Source organism: Vanessa tameamea, chromosome 21, assembly GCF_037043105.1.
Source record: "Vanessa tameamea isolate UH-Manoa-2023 chromosome 21, ilVanTame1 primary haplotype, whole genome shotgun sequence".
Lineage (NCBI taxonomy): Eukaryota > Metazoa > Arthropoda > Insecta > Lepidoptera > Nymphalidae > Vanessa > Vanessa tameamea.
In genome coordinates, this window is record NC_087329.1 from 9,737,982 (window position 1) to 9,760,996 (window position 23,015).

Below are 23,015 nucleotides of genomic sequence, written 5' to 3' on the forward strand. Positions count from 1 at the left end.
TAATATTGGATTTTTTTTATCTCTGAAACTATAAAAAATATAGTCATTAAACTTAATTTACAATCGGTGTAGACATCGCGTACTACAAATTTTCCCAAAACTCGCACCACCTTTAGGAGTGATATTTCTTTCAAATCAAATTCCGTCCACGATAATCAAAGATAAGGCGGTACATATAAATTGGAAAAAAAACTATATCCTTCTTTTTAATCTGAAGTTACTTAAAATCTGATCAAAGTCAAGTTAATTAATGTAGCTTTAATGTCAACGATCATTGAACGATGACGACAAAGGTGACTAAAGAGCTTTTAGAGTGTTACTATGACTTTTATTTTATGATATCGGTAGGCGGACGAGCAAATGGGCCGCTTGATGGTAAGTGGTCACCACCGCCCATAAACAAAGGCGTTGTAAGAAATATTAACCATTCCTTACATCACCAATGCGCCACCAACCTTGGAAACTAAGATGTTACGTCCCATGTGCCTGTAGTTACACTGGCTCACTCACCCTTCAAACCGGAACACAACAATACTGAGTACTGCTGTTTGGCGGTAGAATATCTGATGAGTGGGTGGTACCTACCCAGACGGGCTTGCACAAAGTCCTACCACCAAGTAAACTTAAAGCAACGTTTTAACTAGACTCAGTAGAACTACCTAAATATTTGAATTTGTTACGTATGGAAACAACAAATTTACCAGCACTAACTTTCGGTAAAAGCTAATAATCGATCTAACAAAACTTATATTAGCATATGTACGAGTATATTATATATGATATGATATATTATATATTATGCACTACGGCTATTAACTACCTACTAACTCTCGATTTATATACTTTTATTTATAATACAACACTATTGCGTTAAGCTAATTATAATTTATAATCACTTTAATTTAAAAAGGTTTGGATAAACTCTTGTCGACATTGAAACGCCCTTTTTAATGAATCCATATTGAATATCGAAGATTATTATTATTGATTTGAACAATGGTGTCGTGTCAATTAAAGGTCAAAATCGTTTATTTGTCTTAACCCCTTAACTTAGAATAGGCTGTACTTTAAGTGACTTCGTTCTCATTGTATAGATGTAATTGATTGATTGTCAATGTCCCACTGTTGGTACTCCTCTCCTTTTTGAGGAATGGGTTTGAAGCTTACTCCACCACGCTGTTTCAATGCGGGTTGGGACATGTCATAGACTCTTATCCGCCACATGCAAGTTTCCTCGCGATTATTTTCTTCATTACCGAGCAAGATGATAGTAAATACAAATTAAGCATATAAGTCTATTGGTGGTTGCCCCGGGTTTGAAATCAGAATCATCCGTTAAGATTCACATGTTATGACTACTGAGCCATCACAGTGTTTCAGTCTGTGTTTCATTGTATGCATTTTTGTAATAATAATCTTTTTCTTTTATAAAAACATGTGAGAAAATATAAATGAGTCTCCGGCGACTTGTCGAACGTATTAACGAGCGTGAAATTGAATGAGCCATAACAATGTTCAAGTGGAATTTGCTCTGGACGGCGGGAGATTCATGATGAGATTAACAGTTAACATGTTGTGTTACTTATTACAGTTCATTAAAAACCAACCCCGTTGGGTGACTCATATGTAATTATACCTTCATTCATAAAAAAGGTACATATCCTTTTTGTGAGGATGATACGGTATTTTATTAAATGTGCTTCTGGACGAAATATTTACGGGAGATATTAGATTGGATTTGTTTTAAATGGTTGTGTTGGTGGGCAAGTGGGTCACCTGATAAAGGTGACCTCTGCCCATTGACGTGCATCGTCAAAGCGCCGCCAGCCTTGGGAATTAAGATGGTGATTGTAGTTACATGCCTCACTTACCCTTCAAACCGGAATAAAACAATACTAAGTACTGGTATATTGTGGTAGAATATATTATGAGATGTATTCCCTACTCGCTCACTCTCATTATCTTTGTCTAAATCGCAGCAGTAAAGAAGAGAAGGAAGAAGTTTCACAGTGGTCACTGTCAACATATTCAGGCTACTACTGATATCATCCAGAACTGTTCCGGTCAATACAGCCTTTTCCATTGAAGAAGAGCCAACTGCGTAAGAAATATAGTGCACAATTGTTTTTCCCAGAACCAGAACTGCTTGAAGAATTTTTCAACAGAAAAACTCAATAAATTTTTATTGGTTTGGAAACCAGCATCTCGTAATCTGCAGCGTTATATCAAAGCATTAGGCAGGTCCTGTCTAATATTATAAATGCGAAAGTGAGTTCGTTTATTTGTTACAATTTCACGTCTAAAACTACTCAACCGATCATTGGAAAATTCTGCATACAAGATGCGACAACGAGATGCGTAACATATTTCCCTTCTCCTTAATAACGGAGAAAACGCGATCGGAAGTTAGTATCTTATCTATTGCTAAATTATGATATAAACTGGGTTAATAGTATCTCAAATAAAATTTATCTTAAATCGATTTATGATATGTAATATATTAAAATTTCAAGTAAATTAGTTAAAGAATAATAAGCTTCCCTCCTAATATTAAAGCAACATATCAAATAAGCAATTTATCTTCGAAGATCGCAGATATCCATTCCGAATTGCGGTCCAGATAGCCTTCATAGTATTGCCGAGAGAAATTTATTACATACAGATAGCGAGCTAATAACTCGATTTTACGACCGAATATGTACAAAAGAATTGAAAAATGTAAAAAAAAAACTAAAACTAATTTTACTGCCTGACTGACTAGAAAAAATGACTAAAAGTTTTGGATCTGTGAGTCGTTTTGTTCACTTTACGGAAATTAAGATTCGGAATTCCAATTTTAAAAATTACGTCGTTTTTATTAATTCAATGCCGTTTATATGATTATTTTTTGCTTTCGAATTACAATTCGAATTATGAAATATTTTCCGAGTAAGACTTGAAATAGTTGCCAAGTTATAAATGAAACTTGGCATCTGTTTCATTGGCTACTGAAATAAGTCAATTAAGGTTTAAAATAATGTTCCATAGGCACAGTGTGCCCCAAGCCCCTTGGGAGATATGACGGCAATTTCTTTAGGTGTTAACAAATGTGTCACATGGATAAGGGTCAGCCATTTGGTACATTTATTTCGGTTCAGGGATATCCTATTTTACGCCAGGTGTAAAAGGGATTGCGGTATGGTTTTTACGAGTTTTTAAATTATATTTTTGATTACTTTTAGGATACTAATTAACGTGCTAAATAATTCACGTAGGCTTAAAAATTAAAAATATTAATGTGTGATTCTTTTAAATATAATATTGCCAAAAAAGTCACCTTTAATATATTCGAAATGTAAGCATATCCGAGATTGATGGAACAGTTCTATAGAGGGTTTCGAAGGACGGTTTTTAAGCTAGCAGCATTTCTATGCTCCGTGCTTCATATTTACCTTTAAAATTAATCTATTAATCTAATTTGCTAGGTGAAGGAAATCCTCGCGCACTCTCTGCACCCTTTGGCCAGCCGCAGGATATGAGCGGGTTATTATCTACTAGCGACCCGCCCCGACTTCGTACTGGTGCAATGTTGATACTGATAATATACTACAGAATATCTTACAACATTCACAGTTTTTCAGTCATTAGACTATACAAAATGTTATGTTCCTGCGTTTTAAATCTATAATATTTTCGAAAATATTCATTTAAATTACATGCTGTAAAGGGCCATATTGATCTATTTTAATTTCACAATTAGGTATTTAATTGGATAAAGATTAATGCTGTATTGCTTAAAATCGCTTCGATAATTAGCCATAATTTGTCCTAAAAGGTATACGCTAAAAAATGGTTGTTGTGGGCTATCTCTAAGGGATAGACACATACCATTACGGACTTTTTTGAAGACCGTTTTAAGGTGTACAATACTGTATTACATTATTTTGATCTATCTCGTAGGTTCAGCCAGCGTTTGCAATGTATGCGCAAAAAATGAGTTTATTTACGAAATCACTTCAGAAACCTCTAAAACTATCATTGTTTCTCTACTATATTGTGAATGTATTATACATATAAATCTACCTCTTGAATCGATCTATCTATAAAAAAAAACCGCATCGAAATCCGTTGTGTAATTTTAAAGATCTAAGCATACATAGGGACAGACAGCGGTAAGCGACTATGCTAATGATGACTAATTATTACTATAATATAAACTGTAATAAGTACATTAAAGTATGTTTTACAATGCCCTTTTGAATGTTCAAATAGTTACAAGCCAGTCGTATATACCTAATAGGAAAAATTAGTTAAATGCTATTCAAAGCATATTCGAATTTATTCACCATATAATAAGGTTTGAAATAGTGAAAAGTATGAAAAGAATTTCTATTCGCAACTCAAACAAGGAAACCCTTAGGGATCAAGATAAAATATAGAACTCAAACATTGTGTTAGACTCTCAATATTTATCTTACGCAGTGGGAATATTATAGACAGTGGAATTTACTGGGATATGGATAATTGGTGTTCACCAACGGTGTACTCGTACATTGGTACAGTGGATTCGATTATTTGCCAGAATATCTATTATCTCTACAGAGTACAAAACAAAGTCGCTTCCCGCCGTCTGTACACTTTTAAACTACGCAACGGAAATTTTGATTTTTTTCGGAATTTTTGAAACTGAGAGCCAAGATGCCAGCGTGGTGGAATATCCTCCAAACCTACTTCTCAAAGGGAGAGGAGGCCTTAGCTCAGCAGTGGGACATTACAGGCTGCTAATGTAATGTAAAATGTAAAAAATTACACTGAAATTACTTTTTTTCTAACAGATTTAATAATGATTAAAATTTCAAAAGGCAACATTTTTGAGAATTCGTTGTCTTTAAGGGATTCATCTCTTTTATTTTTGTATTCGTGATGATATTCGACACATAGCTGTTATTCAGTGAATACGAATATTTGACAGTTATTCGTATTTGTTGCATCATTAGACGAAACCGTCGGCGAACGTTGACCGTATCATAGAACCTAACAATCTTTTCAGGTCTAATTGGACTGAAAACGTCAAATAAAGTAATTAGCATGTTAATAATTTATAACCAAAGCAATAAACGCTCATTTCGAGTGACGGAGGTGGAATTATTACCGTCCTCTAATTAAAGCTTAGACCCTCGTCAGATGTATTCTAGACCGCATTTGAGCTAGACGGTTTTAGGTAATTCGGCCAGTGGTTTTCAAAAGTAACATGTGGTAAATATTATGCTATGTTACACTTTAAATAACAGTTATTTTTATAAAAACTCCATTTCATTTCTCCTCGAAAAAAGCAGTAAAATAAAATAAGATTTATATCAATTGTAAACAACGATTGTTGGTAACACAAAATAATCCTCAAGTATCTTTCGCTGGTACGTTACATTTCTGAGATAATTTATTGCGTACCGGTGGTAGATTTTTGTCGCTCACTAACCAAAAATATTGAAGATGATTTTGATTTTGAATAAATTAATATGTATTATATAATATTATATATATGTATTATAAATAAATTATATATGTATTATAAATAAATTAATTTATTTATTATATAAATTATATAATAAATAAATTAATAGTTAATTAGTATAATTGGGGTTTATGTCAGGTCGAGGGACAATGGACGCTATTTTTGCACTCCGCCAATTGTGCGAGAAGTACAGACGTGCTCACAAGAACCTGTGCATGGTGTTCATTGATCTCGAGAAAGCCTATAATAGGGTGCCTCGTGAAGTGTTATGGTGGGCATTGAAAGAGAAAGGTTTGCCTGGGAATTATGTGGAGTTAGTCCGTGCTATGTACAGGGGATCCTGTACTTACGTCCGATCGTCTGCCGGCAACACCGACCAGTTCAGTGTGGCTGTAGGGTTGCACCAAGGGTCGGCTCTAAGTCCTTACCTCTTCCTGCTAATTATGGACGCTCTAACGGCGGACATACAGGAGAAGGCACCCTGGTGCATGCTTTTTGCCGACGACATTGTACTGATTAGTGAAGATGGACCTGAGATCCAGAGCAGGTTGGATGATGGGCAACAGAAACTGGAGAATGTTGGCTTGAAAATCAGTAGAACGAAGACTGAATACATGTTCTGCGATTTCGGCGGTCTCTCCGGTCCTGAAGCCATAGCGCTTGATGGCGTGGCCCTTCCAGTCTGGACAGACTTCCGGTATCTCGGTTCACTCATTCAAGGCGATGACGAAATAGATCGAACGGTGAAGCACAGGATTAACACAGGGTGGATGAAATGGCGGCAGGTTACGGGAACATATTGTGACCCCCGTATTCCCCTTAAACTTAAGGGGAAGATCTATAAGACCATGGACAGACCTGCTGTTCTATATGGATCAGAGTGTTGGGCTATAAAAGGGATGACTGAAAGACAATTGCATGTGGCGGAGATGAGAATGCTGAGAGGAATGTGTGGTGTTACGCGAATGGATAGAGTAAGGAATGAGTACATAAGAGGAAGTTTGAAAGTGGCACCGGTTATCGAGAAGCTATCTGGAAACCGGCTGTCTTGGTATGGGCATGTTATGCGGAGGAATGAGGACCATGTTGTGAGAAAGGTTTTGAGAATGTATGTGGATGAATATAGAGGTAGGGGACGACCCAAGAAACAGTGGATGGATTGTGTGAAAGACGATATGGTTAGAAAGAATGTTACTTGTGAGATGACGTCCGACAGAGAAGTATGGAAGAAGAAGACATGCTGCGCCGACCCCAAGTAAAATTGGGATAAGGGCAGGAGGATGATGATAAACTTTGCTAATATAATTTATATAATTTTTGACATCAACTCCGAAAGAGAAAACTGCAGTTCGAACGACTCCGATGAAGCCAAAGTAGCTCTCGATCAGGTTGTTACCAAGACGAGAACAACACACACAAAACTCTATCACAAAGTAGAAATATAACAAATTGATTAATACCGAATATTTATTCAGCAATTACTCTTCATTCAGGGTTCATAATAACTAAGTGGACCATTTTTAGTAATTAAAGGGAAACAAGTAGACCGTTGTAGTTTACTTTAACCTTTTATGTTAATGGTCACTTCTAACTAATAATTTTGGCATCGTTAAATATAAATTATTTCTAAAATTGCAAAATGCTGCTAGCCATGAGTCTAACTTGGATAATCTCTATAATAAGACCAGTCCCCTCGCCTTTCTTATCGGAAAGCTTAATGACCCGTAATCAATAAACAATGAAAAGATCTTCTACCCGAAAATAAATTATTATCCTTGTATTAGAGTACATTTGTGACAGCACTCGCAACATAAAAAAAATCAGGAAATTATTTGTTTTGCTGATGGTACATTGGCTTTTTACTTACGGATGATAAGGCTATATATATGGGATAAAAGGATAAAACGAAGATGACGAATACTAGTGGACTTTAATCTTTTTAAAAAGTGTATGTACAAATAAACAGCAGCATTTGATAGAATTGCACTCCACGCCAGCAGCCATAAAGCGGTTGTTCTTGCGCTTGAACTCTCTCAGGTAATTCCAGATTTCTTTCTCGTCCATGTGTGTGAGGGAATGTAAAGTGCACTGCTTTTGCGAACACATTTATGCATTTTAATATCTGTTCCTTTTCTTCTTCGGATGCTATTTGGTCTGGAGGACATTGGACTAACGTTATATTCAAATCTTCAGTGGAATTATATATCGTCCCTGACAGGGAGACTCAGCTCCGCAGCAAACGCGGTTAGAAAAGTTAGACAATTAAGTTATCAATATTACTTAATTGTCTAATCTGCTCGATTAATATACTTTGGTTTCTTTCATAGTATTATGTATTATGGCATTTTGCTTTGGGGTAACGCTGCGGATATTGAAACTGTTTTCATACTGCAAAAAGCGCTGTTAAGTCTATTTATAATCTCGGAGCTCGAGAATCCCCGGGATGTTTTAATAAAGCGGGTATACTTCTTACAGATGCTTCATAATGTTTACAAAAATATTATGTCTATTCACAATAACATATATCTTTTCGTAAGAGACGTTGACAATCATTGTACAGAAACGAGGTGGAAAGGTAAACTAATAACACCTAGCTTCCGACTTCGCAAAGTTAATACATCCTTCCTGGGGCGCGGTATTTTCTATAATAACATTCCACAATTATTTCTAACTTAGCCTTTTAAAAAATTAAAGCTGATATCGAAAAAACATTGATAAATAAGGCAAGATTATATTAAAAATAATAAAGCATGGACTTAGTATTTATTAACTTCAAGACAGGATATATATTAAAAAATGGTCGTTTACTGATATACTTTGTAATTAAAATGGTGGAAATAATTATTACTGAGTCTCCTACCGGTTCTTCTCGATATAATCTACTTTCCGAACCAATGCTAGCTCTAAATTTAATTCAAAAGTACTTTTATGAGCCTCCTTGAACAAAGAATATTTTTGATTTTGATTTTATTCTAAATTCGAAGTTGACGTTAGAGCATATTGCTTTTTTATGTGGTTATGTGTGTAAGTCTGTACTTTTTCCTGTGAAAAAGAGAGGTGGACTAGAAAAATCAGTGCATGGGCTGGCCCTCCCGGAAAAAGGAGAAGAGGTCGCCCCCTTGAAAGATGGGAAGACGAACTTTTTAAATTCTTAAACAAAGACTGGATGAGAATAGCTCAAGACAGAAAAAAATGGAGTGAGATGGAGGAGGCCCATACTCGTCGAGAGGTCCTTAGTTAAAATTAGATATATATAAATAAAAAAAAAAGAAAATCTTATTACTATTATTATACTAAGGAATAAATGAGGTTTAAATAAAAAAAAATAAAAAATGTGTAAGTACAAGTATATGTGTTTACAGAGATTCGTTGAAGTACAACAAGCCTGGGCGCAAGCAGTGCTCTGGCGATCTCCTTTCCTCAAATAAGGATCGGCATCATCGGCAACACGCACCCCAATACGAGGCGTCCGGGCTTGTAGCATCTGCATTCTGGATTAACGGACCTGTGTTTACATTATAAGTTTGATACTATCGAACTGAAGTGGTAAATAATATATTTTGCCCTCCATACAAAAATTTACAAGGTCATTGATGCACTCTCCAGTTAAATACAATGAGAAATTTCCTTCTCAGGCGTAATTTTAAAATGTACATTTCAGAGCTAGTTCAATATAATATAATGTAACACAGTTATAGTTCGACATGGCAAATGGCATATTTGACTTAAAACCTGCAGCATAAACTAGAAATCTGTTACAAACGTTGGATTTTGAATCTTATACTCAGAACAGTAAAACACATTTTACAACGTTGTATGGATTAAAATATCGATTACACTGCTATTTTATAACTAACCTTATGCCTTTGTAATAGGAGTTATATTCTTCTGCACCAATGTTTACGATTTTCTATCTTGTAAGTCGTACGTGCTACCCTTCTTCCATTGTCCTGTATTTAAACGATAAATGCTCTTTAGCCTCTGTTAAACCCTTTTCAGGACAAAAGGTGTGGAAATAGATTTTTTGTTGTACACTCGCGTGCAAATTAAAACGGAGTTACAAAATTAACCGACGTCAAACATCACACATGATACACTGAAAGTTCAACTCTAGTTAAGGCTTAAAATAATAAAATAACAATTAATTTATATGAGTAATTAGTTGACGCTCGTGGCTTTGCTCGCATTTTAGGGGTTGGTCGTCAGGCATTAGGTGTGAAAAAGCAGTTTATGTTAGTTCAAGCTTTCTTTATGCTAAATTTCATCAAATTCGGTTCAGTGGTTTAAAAGTGATAGAGCTACATACAGACGAAGTTACTTTCGAATTTATAATATTATTATAGATTTAGGAACCAGAAGTGATTTTTATTAAAAAAAATAATTAAATATCAGCTACGAATAATTTAATGTCAACTAAATAAGTTTAACAATCTATTTCTCAAAAATAATCATAAGCAACTCATAAGTAAATTATTAAATTATAAAAAATAAAGAATAAATTTGACACAGCCGAATCGTGTGAACCCTCCGACGACCGACGAGCAAATGCCCATTCTTTTTTTTTTTTTGTAACTTGTTTGAAGTAGTGCTGTTGGCCCTACTGGCCTTTACAGCGTCACCGGGCGTTCGGGCGAGTGCTAGACTCAGCCCTAAAGTTGAGCGCTGAGCTCGAGGTTGACGTTCGTCCTGAGGGTGTCTCCTATGAGATCGCACCTCGGCTCAGAACGTCGGTGGGGTCCCCGACATTCGTTTGACGTTCCTTTTTATAGTCACGTCTCTGATGTTGCTACTTGTCATTCCTAATTCCTAACAATAGATTGCATTTACTTGTGGTGACTTTGGGGTTTTAAAAAACTATACACTAGTTTACAGAACAGGCGCAACATGAAGAGCTATTTATTGCTCGGAATGTAATTTGTACTTAATTTCACGATATATTCATTATTTTATTTTTTTTATTTTTGCGAATTTTACGTAATAATAGCATTTGAAACATATGTATATTGTATGTTTTTTATATTATACATAAATATATATGCTAATGTATTATAATTTAGTTATTAAGTGTTAATTTTTTTTTTTTTTTTTATTATTATGTAGTTGATTATTTGAGTAGATTTGTGTTAGTTGAGTTCTTAATTCTTAAATTAATTACATTTGTTAATCCTAATAATAACCATTGGTAACATTTTTGTAGCCGATTGTACAAACCTCTCGTAAACAGAAAATTACTATTCAACTACAATACCCCAGTTAAGTCATAATTATTGTTTTTATATCGTTATATTATAAACAAAAGATGTTCCGCTCAGTTCCTGTGCATTTGCTTTTACATTTATTATCTTTTGTTCAATGCTTTAAGTTTTCTAATAATTATTGATTCGACACATATTAATAAAAAACATATTAATAATCCTCAAAATTAAATTGTGACGCCTTATAATTAAAACACACAGGCACGCTCAAATACAAAATGTAACTTCAAGATAAGATCGACCAATGGGCCAGTCAATAAAGCCCGTGAAGGTCAAGTAATTAGTATGATTATGATATGGTTTCGGATGTTAAAATAACAACAAATTAAAATTTTCAACCCTCTGGGGTGAACGCTGAGGGGTTGAGAGGGTGAAAAGCGTTTTTGCTTATAACCTTGTGAAAAAAATTGTTAGATGGTTGAAAATTGGACAAGTGTAAATTTTTATAACTTACCTCTTAAAATTTCAACCTTTTTTGTTTAGTGCAAAAAAAGTTATTAAGAAAAAAGAAAAACGTATGAAAATATATCTGTGGAGCTATAAATATAAATGTGTCATATATGTATGTCACAGATGCGATCTATTCCTTTATCTGACACTTAAAAGAATGACACTGTCTTTAGTACGCTTGCGTGAAGTAGATAATGTGACGGCGACTGGATTACCGTCGGTCATAGGTTGAGAGCCGTCATAGAAAAACAAATGAATTATCTAAAAATATAAAACGTGATTTCGATTTAAAAAGAGTAAAATATCATTTGAGTTTGCTACGATGTCTTATCCATCTAATTAAGAATCGAACATCGAGGGTCCTTATTTATCTCCGTTATATATAATTCATATGTAGATCGTAGAAATGTGACCAGTGAAGAAAGTTCTAAAGTTTTTACGAAGGTTTGCCGAAGGCTGTACCGGTGGAACGCACTTGGTGCACCTGTATTTATTACTATGCTAGGAGACTGGCAGGAGGTTGGTCCGCGAGATTAGTGCCTGTGCCTGAAAATAAGCTGACTAGAACTTAGACTGAAACCTTTTAAGGTAAAGGCATTCTAATCAAGCGATATCATTGAAAATTTTTAAGATTGAATTATATAAATATTATTTATAAAATATGCTGTTATTGAATTAGTCTGAAATTAAATAAATAACATGTATGACTCTGGAGAACTGACCGACCAACTGAACTGACTAATCATTCCCAGAAAATGATTCAAGTAGAAATATCACAGATAATAATGTAACTAAAAATATATAGAGGATTCGCTTCGCAGTACATTTCCAATGTAAATAAGTCTGTCGGCCGACATTCGGACTTTTAAGGCCCTAAATCTTAGGGGATATAAATAATTCATGAACACGCCTTAAGGTTTCCGAGATCGATTATTCAAATTCTTGTCTACATTGTTTTCTGTAAGTCATATTCAATGAAATGAAAATATAGTGCCTTATTACGACGACCTTTTAAAATATCATTCATTTATTTCCTTGGATATATTTTTATTCATTTTTTTTTTTATGTTAATATCAAAACATTATTAGGAAGACTGATTTCATTGTGAAATTAGAAAAGAATTATGATTTGATGCGTGGATATTATCATCCAAATATATAGCCCCTATTCTTACTCATCAAGGAATGATATTTTTAAACGTTTAAATATCGAACACATTTTTTCCCCATTGAACCGTATTCCGAACGGGAGTTGACGATCTAAAAGTCTATTATAAATATTTTGATTTTAAATCCTCTCTAAATTTTAAACTCCTGGTTTTAGTAGTTTTGCTTAGTGACGATACTTCGGTCGACTTGTTCGTTTATATTTTATACTAGGTTAGTGGATACCCATGTGGCACAATTTGGCATGAAGATTTTTTCACGGTGTTTTCGAATCGAAGTCGAGTCGAATGTCGAATTATAAGCACAAATAAGGCATATGAAAAAACAGTAGCGCTCACCAGAGTTTGCACCCGCGTTCATCGGTTAAGATGCACTGGGTCATCTCGCTTATAAATAATGCTACAAATAAAATAACATTTTATACGAAAGCACATAATATATTTATACTTTAAAACTTTATAAGGCACTTTCGAGAACCGAATTTCATGAGGATGTGCACTCCACAATTTTAGTGCCCCGACAGTAATGGAATCAACTTAACTGCGAATAGCTAACCGACAGTTAGATCTTATTATCCTTTTGTTAAAAAGTCGATAATGAAGGAGACATTTACCTCCAACGAAAGAAAAACGTTCCTTGGGATGCATAGGAGATTGAGGATAGATTTTTTTTCCGTAAAAGTAAAAATAGATTTAATAAAATTGCTTGAATCAATGCTTTTAATAACCAAGTTCAATTAGATTGAGGTGGTCCGACCTGAGTAAATATAGAAAATTTTCTGTGTAAAATTAAGAAATTTCGTCCTTTTGGAAATATAGCGTCTTCAAGAAGGATATAATAAAATAAATGTAGTAATTATAATTATAATAATACTTCTTCGTTTTTGACATCATAACAATATTTTGTTAGTACAGATTCTTAATCTATTGTTTGTACGGCATAATCGATATTCTTCTGTGCTAATATTATAAATGCGAAATAAGTCTCTCTGTTACCTTGACACGCTTAAATCACTGTACCAATTTATATGAATTTTAAGCTATACCATGAACAAGAGACGATCGTTTCATTCCAAAAGTATTCTATTGTTCATGAACTCAACAATTGTCTAATAACTTTTGACTCAAGAGATTCTTTACTTTATTTTTTAATTCAAGCAATAGACGCGTTTTTTACTTTTCATATAAACTCGTATACACTGTTCCAAAGAGTTACTATATCTGTGGAATAACGTGAGTTTTTGTTAGACCGTTGTACCAAATTAATAATCATTCGTGAGTATCACATTTGTCCACAAAGTCATTATCATTATTATTTTTTTCCGTTTATTGATTTAATTACAGGATATGTATTGAACTCAGAATCTCATATAGATATAATTACGTGTTTTTTTTTTCATTATATCTTTACGGACAAGCAAATGGGCCACCTGATGGTAAGTGGTCACCACCGCCCATAGACAATGGATCGCAATAACTTCCTTATTTTTTTCTTTTTTTACTCTCGAAAACTTCTCAACTTCATCATAATTAGCCAATTGTAATCCACTGTCGGCTAAGAGTCCCCTGGTTAGCCAAAATTTCTGGTTCTCCCACCTTTTCTAGAATTAATTGTATTAAATTATTCGACAAATTGAAATGAATAGTAACATCGTGACAAGAAGCCGACGATAAAAAGATTTGGCAGTTTGTACAACATCGCGACACAGGCCCCGATTTATGGGGACCTCGTTTATTGCGGCGTGTACCTCGCAACGTGAATGTAATTAAGGATACTGCCTCTTACACCGTCATGTGAGTTTCTACTCTTTCTTTTTCATTGTTTTTAATATCTTTTGTCCTTTTTCTTTAATGGTATTTTACAATTACGGATTGTATTATTGTATCATTTATTTTTATGAAGATTACATTCGTAAGAAGTGTTTTGTAAGCAATGTTATTTGCGTCTTACGTTTATAATTGTATGGTTAAAGGCGAATTTATTTTTATATATAATAGTAGCAAAACGTGACAGACCTTTGTATACCAATTGTGATGGAGATCAATATATAATGGCGATTCACAACAATGAGCAATGTGCATGACAACCTTCATTCATAAAAATAAAAATTTTTATTCCACTCAATTTGCAGAAACGATATTCTTCTAGTTCTCTCTATTTATTTGGGAATGAATTTGAGTACGTCCTTAAATTAATACATGACACCTAATAGAATCGTTCCTATTGGCTAGACGTGTGACTACAGCGCCACATCGGTCACTTCTAATCGATATCCGAATTGACCGATCGATATTCAACGTGCTCTTATAAAAACTACGATTCGCGCTCTCTGTGAGTTCTATCATCACATATGTTCGTAGACCACACTATCTGGTTCCTTCAGCAATTAGTAATTTATGGAAAACATAAATGTCATGTCGCCGCGAATATTATTTAGCTAATAAGGTTAATTTTATTATACTCTTAAAATTTATTGTAAATGTTAAAATGATTATGTGGGTAAAATATGCCCGGTATTGATTTTTATAAAAATTTATTAATCGTGTAATTACTTTTAATTAGATAATGCTACTGCAATTCGGTTTAAATTACTTTTAATTATTTTAATTTAAAATGATTAAATGTTTTATAAAAAGAATTGTCAAAACAATTTTCTAATACAGTGATTTTACAACATCTGTTTGTTTAATAATGAAGTGTTTTTGTGGTTGATGTCCGCCTCTGGTGGGGCGGGAGATTTAATAAAAGAGGGTTGATTTAAGTACGGGGGACACTTTGTTACCGACTTCGGAAGAGAAAACATTGTAAGTAAAATCTATGTTGGTTAAATATGAAAAAGCTGTGTTGATTAAATAAAACTAACTATTTTGAACTATTGCTTGTTTTTGTTAATACTCACCTTTTTATTTTTAAATCAAATAAATGACGTCGACATCTTAAAGTTGCTTTTCAGTATCAACATAAAATTATTATAACTATAGCAGAGCCGATGACCAGAACAAGGTCAGCGGTTCTGCGTATTTTTTTAAATAACTGTCTATCATAAATTCGATATATAAATAGAAGAACCGGAATACAGTACCGGGCCCAGTCAGCAGACACGAATTTGTGCATTACAAGATGAGTGCTTAGGCTAAATATATTTATACGTAACATAAACTTCCATCGTAATCGATTGAAATTACGTGACCTTGAAACTGTGACTATTAATCTGTAACAGACATACCAACATCAATTATGGAACATTTTGTTTCGTATCGTCTATTATATTACATTGCGTTATATATATATATATTGTGGTATTTTTGTCTCATTGTATATTTCAAGGGTCGATATTACTATAGTATGGTCACGAATGTCGTTTGACCGATAGCTATTGAAGCTGATTATTCGAGTGGAAACCGCAGATCAGCAGACGCAGGAACGCTGTCCAGCCATGTGTATAACCAGGCTGACGACTGGGGACTTATTTGGGGACTGCAATTAATATTTTAATTTTATAAATATATTTCATTTTACTGATCTCAGTTTTAATAATGTTTACTTATTTATTACAAAAAGTACAAATTGATTTTTATATGGTTTTCACTAATGGACAGAGTGATCCACGTTTTAAGTGAATAATTAATTATGATTTTGCCTAAATTGGCCAAAATTGGATGATGCTCGTTGAAGTTGTCTTATGCCGACCATGATCACGGTGTCCCCTAGGCCAGATAAGTATAAATTATACCGAACGCTATGATACAAACATTTTGTGAAGATTTGTATATAATAAAATAAATGAAAATTTGTTTGAAAATGTTGGTTTGTAGACATAATTGTTCTTAATGTTTCATTTCTTTTTAGACGATCGTTTGATTATTTTCAAATCGATATACATACGTGTGGCATAATTTCATTCAATTTGTGCAGGTTTCCGCACTTAGTTTTCCTTCACCGCTAAGACGGGACGAAACTTCTCAGCATTTCATGGATTCACCGTGTGCTTGTCGGGTCCATCGTGTTGTAGGGAGGAAAATTCCAAGGACTTGCGAACTGAGTGTAGGTATAAATTTGGGCCCCGTTTGTATTGAGCACGCTCATTTTCACTGCTCGTGTTACCTAGCCTAGCCAAATTGGGGAAGAACTAGTTAGCGTAGCTGTGGGTTGGGTACAGCAAGGATCTGTCTCATCTTCTCGCAATAACCTGCTTGAATAAAGTTCATTTTGAATTGGTTTCTTGTCCTGAATAATATCAGGGCCTTGAGGGAAGTTTTTTACCGTATAGCGATATAAAAAAAATATATTTTAAGCATTGAAGTACTTTTCGGTGTCATTGTAGCGCAATAACGTCTCCGTTAATAGAGCTCGTTTATTTCCATTTTTAGGGTTCTACACGAACGTTTGTATAGACACAGATTTACTTGTCCGTAGAGTGTCGGCTTAGTGCACTCTCGACATAATGGCTTCTAAATTACGTGACAGTCCTCGGAGTGCATAGACTTGAGAGTTACTTTATATTCCTAAGTAATTCCGCGGCGAGAAGAGATGATGGTTAATGATTTTGACGTTTAGGGCCGAATAGACTTTAAATATTATCCTTCTTTACGCAACTAAGTATGTTTTTAAATAAATAAATATATATATACCTAGTAAATATACCTAGTCTATAAAACGTCAGATGTCTCGAACAAAACTCGGTCGTATCAAGCTAGTAAACTAGTTAACTAAACTTATGGCAGGCTCTTTTGATGCCCAGAGGAAAGCGGAATCGGAAGGTGCGCCCTAACATCCTGGCGTGCCTTTCATGGCTGGTCGCCTTCTTTAAGCGACTGCCGGTGAGACCGTGGTGGTACGCCACGCACGTTCCCGCAGCCCTGCCGCCTTGCGGTGAGGCGGAAATCTGAGGAGGTTTCAATGGGTATATCTGTCCCGGTCCCTCCTCCGACCGGGCGGAATGCGTGAATGCATTTCCTCCTCGTAAAAGTAAAAAAAGGATCTTTTCGTTTTAATTTCATTAATCATATTGTAGTCAATGGCGCGTTTTGCAGTGACTACCGAGCTTATAAGTACAAAAACAGCTCCATACAATGGCGAGATGAATTATAGTATTTTATTTGTAAATACATCATAGGACAGGGAATACAAGCATGAAAATAAACATGAAAATAAAAGTAATCTTTTCTCAGAACTTAAATATGACTAATGATTACACTTATCGTAAGATGTGTTCTAAATTGCTACGATTTAACAAAGAATTAATTTAAGAGGGCGGAAAAAAGTTACTGGCCGGTTAAAGTATAAGAAAAAAATAAATGAAAAACGTAAACAAAATTTAAGTAAATTGTCATCGATAGACTCCAATTCTAACTTAACTAATGTATATACTATTTGACATTAAAAATTCAAATGTATATAAGTGACTTGCAGTTTATAATGAAATACAATCAAAATAAAACCTGTCATAGGTTCCAAAATTACTAAAACATCTTTCGAACCCACTAGTTTAAAGATAATTAATATAATTGACTCAAATTTTAAACTTGATTAAAATTTACGTTTAATGCCAATAACAGCAGATTTTGATTGGATTTATTGTATACTAGTGATCGACCGCGGTTTCGCTCGAGTTTTAGTGTTTGTCGTCAGTTGTTAGGCGTGAAAGTAGCCTAAGTCCTTCCGCGAGGTTCAAACTTGCTTCATAACGAAGTTCAATAAATTTGGTTCAGTGGTTTAGCCATGAAAGAGCAACAAACAGACAGAGTTACTTTCGCATTTATAATAGACTAGCCGATAGACCCCGAAGTCGCGGGGACTTCGTGCGCTTTTGAATTTAAAAAGTTATTGTTCAGTTCGCAGATTTTACTATAACTATTAATATTAATTCTGGATTAGGCAGCTTTTGTGACATTAAATCGTTGGTGGGACCCACCAACGATGGGTGGGAGGCACCCGACGTGACGGCGGAATGGTGGCATGCGCGAGGGCTGCGTGCGGTACTGGCAGCGTGACTTTATTATTATTTTACATATAATTCTAAAATAAAAGTAGCCTAAGTTACTTCTAAATACATCAGCTATCTGCTAGTTAAAGTTCCGTCAAAATCGGTCCAGCCGTTCCAGATATTAGTCGGAACAAATAGAGAGACAAAAATAAAAAAATAACTATGTTTTGCTACATGTACCGCGTACGTACACAAGCATTTAGTAAAAAGTGGTTATTTCAATATTTGCAAACAGACACTCCAATTTTATTATATGTATAGAAGATATATTAGTATAGAAGTTGTATGCTTTATGATAATCCTGTGTTCATTTTAGCGCCTAAATGAAATAGTTCAAATATGGTTCAAACTAATTCCACCCTAGCCAACATACCAGCTAATTTTCCTTCTCATCTGAAACTAATCTTCCAAAATGAGTTCCAAACTATTTGGTTACCAACTTGATCAGCCGGTAATGAGGGTTGAATGAACCGACGTGATTTCTCTTTAATCCACGTAATCCTCCCTTAACCTCCAATCAAGGGTAGATTCTGCGAATAACTTTACCGTAGGATAAAATTATTTGAAAACTAGGTTTCAGTGTTGGAATTATTTTATCAAGTACCATATGAGTCTAACGCTGGGGATTGAGATATTTTAAATATATGACTTATGACTGCCTTTCCGTCCCGACCTCTTACTTTTTTAACCAAGAAGACAAACATTCGCCATTTAACAATAGAGCTTTTTTGACCAGTTAATATTTAACTCTACTTCCGCGTAAAATCGCGTAGTTTCTTGAACTTAAATGTTTTCAATATAAAACTTTAATATAACCGTGCGAAGTCGGGGCAGGTAGCTAGTATTTAATAAAACTAATCAATCTTAAATTAAGACGTTCCCTCTAAAATTATTCTGAGCAACCCTCATAACATGTTCAACGAGTGAAGTCTAAAGAGAGCTCGGTTAGGGGTTGCAAATAATATTCAATTAATCTTTGAATTATGATTTTTAATAAATTATACAAGTTTGAAATATTTTATAAAGATTTATCTAAAAGATAATTATAGGAATATGTATGTGTAATACATTATAAAACTACAACTTAGAAAACATCAATTCACTTAAATTTGTTAAACAAAAACTTCTTCCTTTTGTCAAACAAAGATCATACGTATTCAATTCTTATAGATCGACAAATTAATATACCTAAATGTAATAATGTACGTTAAATACAGATTGCACGTACCGCTCTGTTAAATAACACGATTATTTCTGAATTTATTTGTTGGAGGATGTGTGTCGCCTTGTCGCGTTGTGAATGACAATAAAATTTTACCACACTACTTGGTTAGGCGTCTGGTACCATCCCAACATTATATATTCTACCGCCAAACAGTACCACTTTGTATAGTGTTCCAGCTTGAAGGGTGATTGCATCAGTATAACTACAGGCACAAGGCACATAACATCTTAGTTCCCAAGGTTGGTAGCGCATTGGAGATGTATGGAATAGTTAAAAATTATTACAGTGTCAATGTCTGTGGGCGAAAACCCAAAGTCCCAAAAAAAACCTCAAGTTATTCATCCATATATGTATTTATTTTTATTTATTTATTTAAATGCTTTATTGACCATCATAAAGTTAATGGGACAAAAGGCGGACTTAATGCCTGAAGGCATTCTCTGCCAGTCAACCTTTAGGTCAAACAGAAAAACCATGAAGCCGGTAATTAAAAATTAATTAAAAATTAATTAACAATATATAACTGCAATAATGAATTCTCCGCTCTTAGTTGTTAGAAATATAACAATCAGTAAAAAGTAATAAATTTCTTTAGTAGGTATCTGCAACATTTGACAGCAGGCTCAACGACGCCGACGATAATGAATTACATAAGAAATTACAGCGACGCCGACACGTGATACGCCACGACATATCCCATTTGGGTTATGGCGTCGGAGTAGGGTCTATGTCGGTCACTGTAACAATACCTAGTCTATAGTCCGAGTATAACTAGCTGTTACACGAGATAATATCCTAATATTGATAACATTACTTAAGTATTATAATTAGTGTAAGAAAATACGATATCATTTTAAAAAGGACCTCAAAGATTTGTTTCCTTTTTACTGTGGGTATGGATTTGAAAAAAATAGTTTTGTTATATAACTATTTCATTGTAGAAACCAAAATTTATAAATCTTACAATAAGTTTAGTTACAGCTTTTGTTACTTAATTTAATGACAGCTTTTGTAATATGGATAGTTAAAAAATATGTGCCAGCTAGACTCAGCGTGGGTCACTTGGAATAAAAGGAATGTTTGAAAATTCAGTGCATTATAATTTATCTTATTAAATATTAAAATTTAGGCGCCACTGACGATTCAAAGTATGTATATTTAATTATTTAGTACACCGTTCGCCAGGCCGGTGTATAAGTTTGTATAAAAAATTTAAGTGGGTACATCACCAAATTTCCAGCTACACGTGGATATTGTTTATATCTAAGGGAACAGGCATGCCATCCTTGGAGTTGCACCAGCAGCTATCTGGATACACTCAACCAGGAAATTGCAGCCGTTCACACTTAATATTTCAAATCCATGTGATGGGTAAAAAAAAACCTCCTTCAATACGAAATATACAGGTTCAATAATCAAGTAAATAACCAAGAGATAAATACCTTTAACGAGGGATGTAAACAGTAATTTACCCTCTGGAGTTTCAAAGTCCTGCTTACTTTAAATGACGATTTCAACTCCGGAGAATCATTCCAATGGGTCGAAAATCACTGTAAATCACAAATAAACATGACTACGACTTTCTGAATTGCATACCAACGCATTTAAGCAAAAACAAGAATTAAAGACTTACAATTTTTTAAGGTCGGTAGAAATATGTTGTATAAAGTTTTTATCAAACTTCAAAACTCCATTATTAATATATTCTGAAAAGATATATGCTGTTAAAACACTGAAGTAATAATCAATCACAAATTAAGAAACTCAACTATTAAGGCAACTCACCGATATATTCAGTATATCGGATATGAAGTTTGAATTCGGTGTTAAACCGAAGATGTAAAAATGCAAAAAGAACGAATTCGAAGGTTCTTGAAACTTTGAAAGGTGCGGGAGTGTGGCCAGCATCACCACCAAAATTAAATGGGAATTATATCCACATTTAAATCAAAGAAATATAATAATTATTTTATTTAATAAAAGCCAATTATAAGGCCAAATAAATCTGTCATAATAATTTTCCGACATTTTCAAACAAGTACTAACCCTTTATTGGATGACAGCTAATAAATTAATCTGAAACGATGCGAAATGACTTCCAACAAATACAACAAACGAATTAGATAATAAAATCTAATTTTAACAATTATTTCACTGTAATGATAAAATAACTATAATTTATTTTATTATTTAAATTCAAATAAAATGCCAAAATGAGGTATTGGGCTAGCAATACCTATATAGGGGAAGTGGGAAATGGGAAATTGACACTTTTGTGACGTTTTATATAATTTAAAAAAAAAGTTTATATTATAAAAATATTTTTTAATGAAACAGATTTATATATTTATTTTTTATTTTATTAATAATAATAATATAATACTTAATGAACCTTTACGGTCGTACACAGAACAACTCAAAAAGTTTTATCACAATAGTTTGGATATTTATTACAATGTTAAATAATAGAATACTTATCAGTATGTACGAGTAGGTACACACGGAAGAGCATTTTACAATTCTATAGCAAATACATCGAATGAATAAAATGCAATGCAATTTTCACTTGACGTTTGAGCAAAAAATTTTTTGAAAATGTTAGTTCTATTAGATAATGCTAGCGACCCGTCGATTAATTTGAGAGCCCCTGCACAGACATTGAAATACATAATAAATTCTACCCTCCGTGTAAGTATGTCGCAGCCATTTGCGGAATTAGTTGTAATGCAAATGAGGCGACTGCAGAATATCTTGTTTTACCTACATTGTGTGATTTAATTAGGTTAATTAAGAACGTAGATGCCAACTTGAATTTGTGCTCTTCTCGTAAACTTTTGGCTCTGTTTGTATTGTCATTTACAGCGTTTTACATCATAAAGGATCAACGCAATACTGAAAAAGTACACCGCAGATTTTAAAAAGATATGTACTTACGTTTGATCATTTATGCGTTCCTAAACTATTTATCAGATTGTGATAAAACTTTTTGAGTTGTTCTGTGTACGACCGTGAAGGTTCATGAACCAAAACAATAAAATATTCCTCAGTGTATATTTGTGACTTATACTAATTCATACTTATATTATATACTGTCTATCTGTCCGTTCGTCGCTCTTTCACAGAACCACTTGCAAACCACTGAACCGAATTTGATGAAATTTGGTATGAAACGAGCGTGGACTCCAAAAACATAGGCATACATGCTTTTTATGTATTACATTTGTCAATTTACCTCTAAAACCGAGCGAAGCCGCGGGCGAGAACTAGATTAATAGTAACATTATATTATGACCCTTATTCTACCCATGCGTAGTATAAGCGGTTTTTATATCTTGAAGTTTATTGTAATAGATCCTATATTAAAAATGATTGAATATTTTTGTAATTAAGTTCTTTCGAGGCGTAAATGTAATGCGATGTAAATGGGTATAATTCAATCTT

The 23,015-nt window shown here is 33.9% G+C and overlaps 1 protein-coding gene and 1 long non-coding RNA gene across 2 annotated transcripts in view; both read right to left on the minus strand.

Annotated features, from left to right (window-relative positions):
* Positions 1–23,015, minus strand: part of LOC135193918 (uncharacterized) — a 569,995-nt gene that overhangs the window by 277,745 nt on the left and 269,235 nt on the right. The gene's annotated exons all lie outside the window — the stretch shown is intronic.
* LOC113395575 (uncharacterized) overlaps positions 1–23,015 on the minus strand; it is a 333,619-nt gene that overhangs the window by 249,430 nt on the left and 61,174 nt on the right. The gene's annotated exons all lie outside the window — the stretch shown is intronic.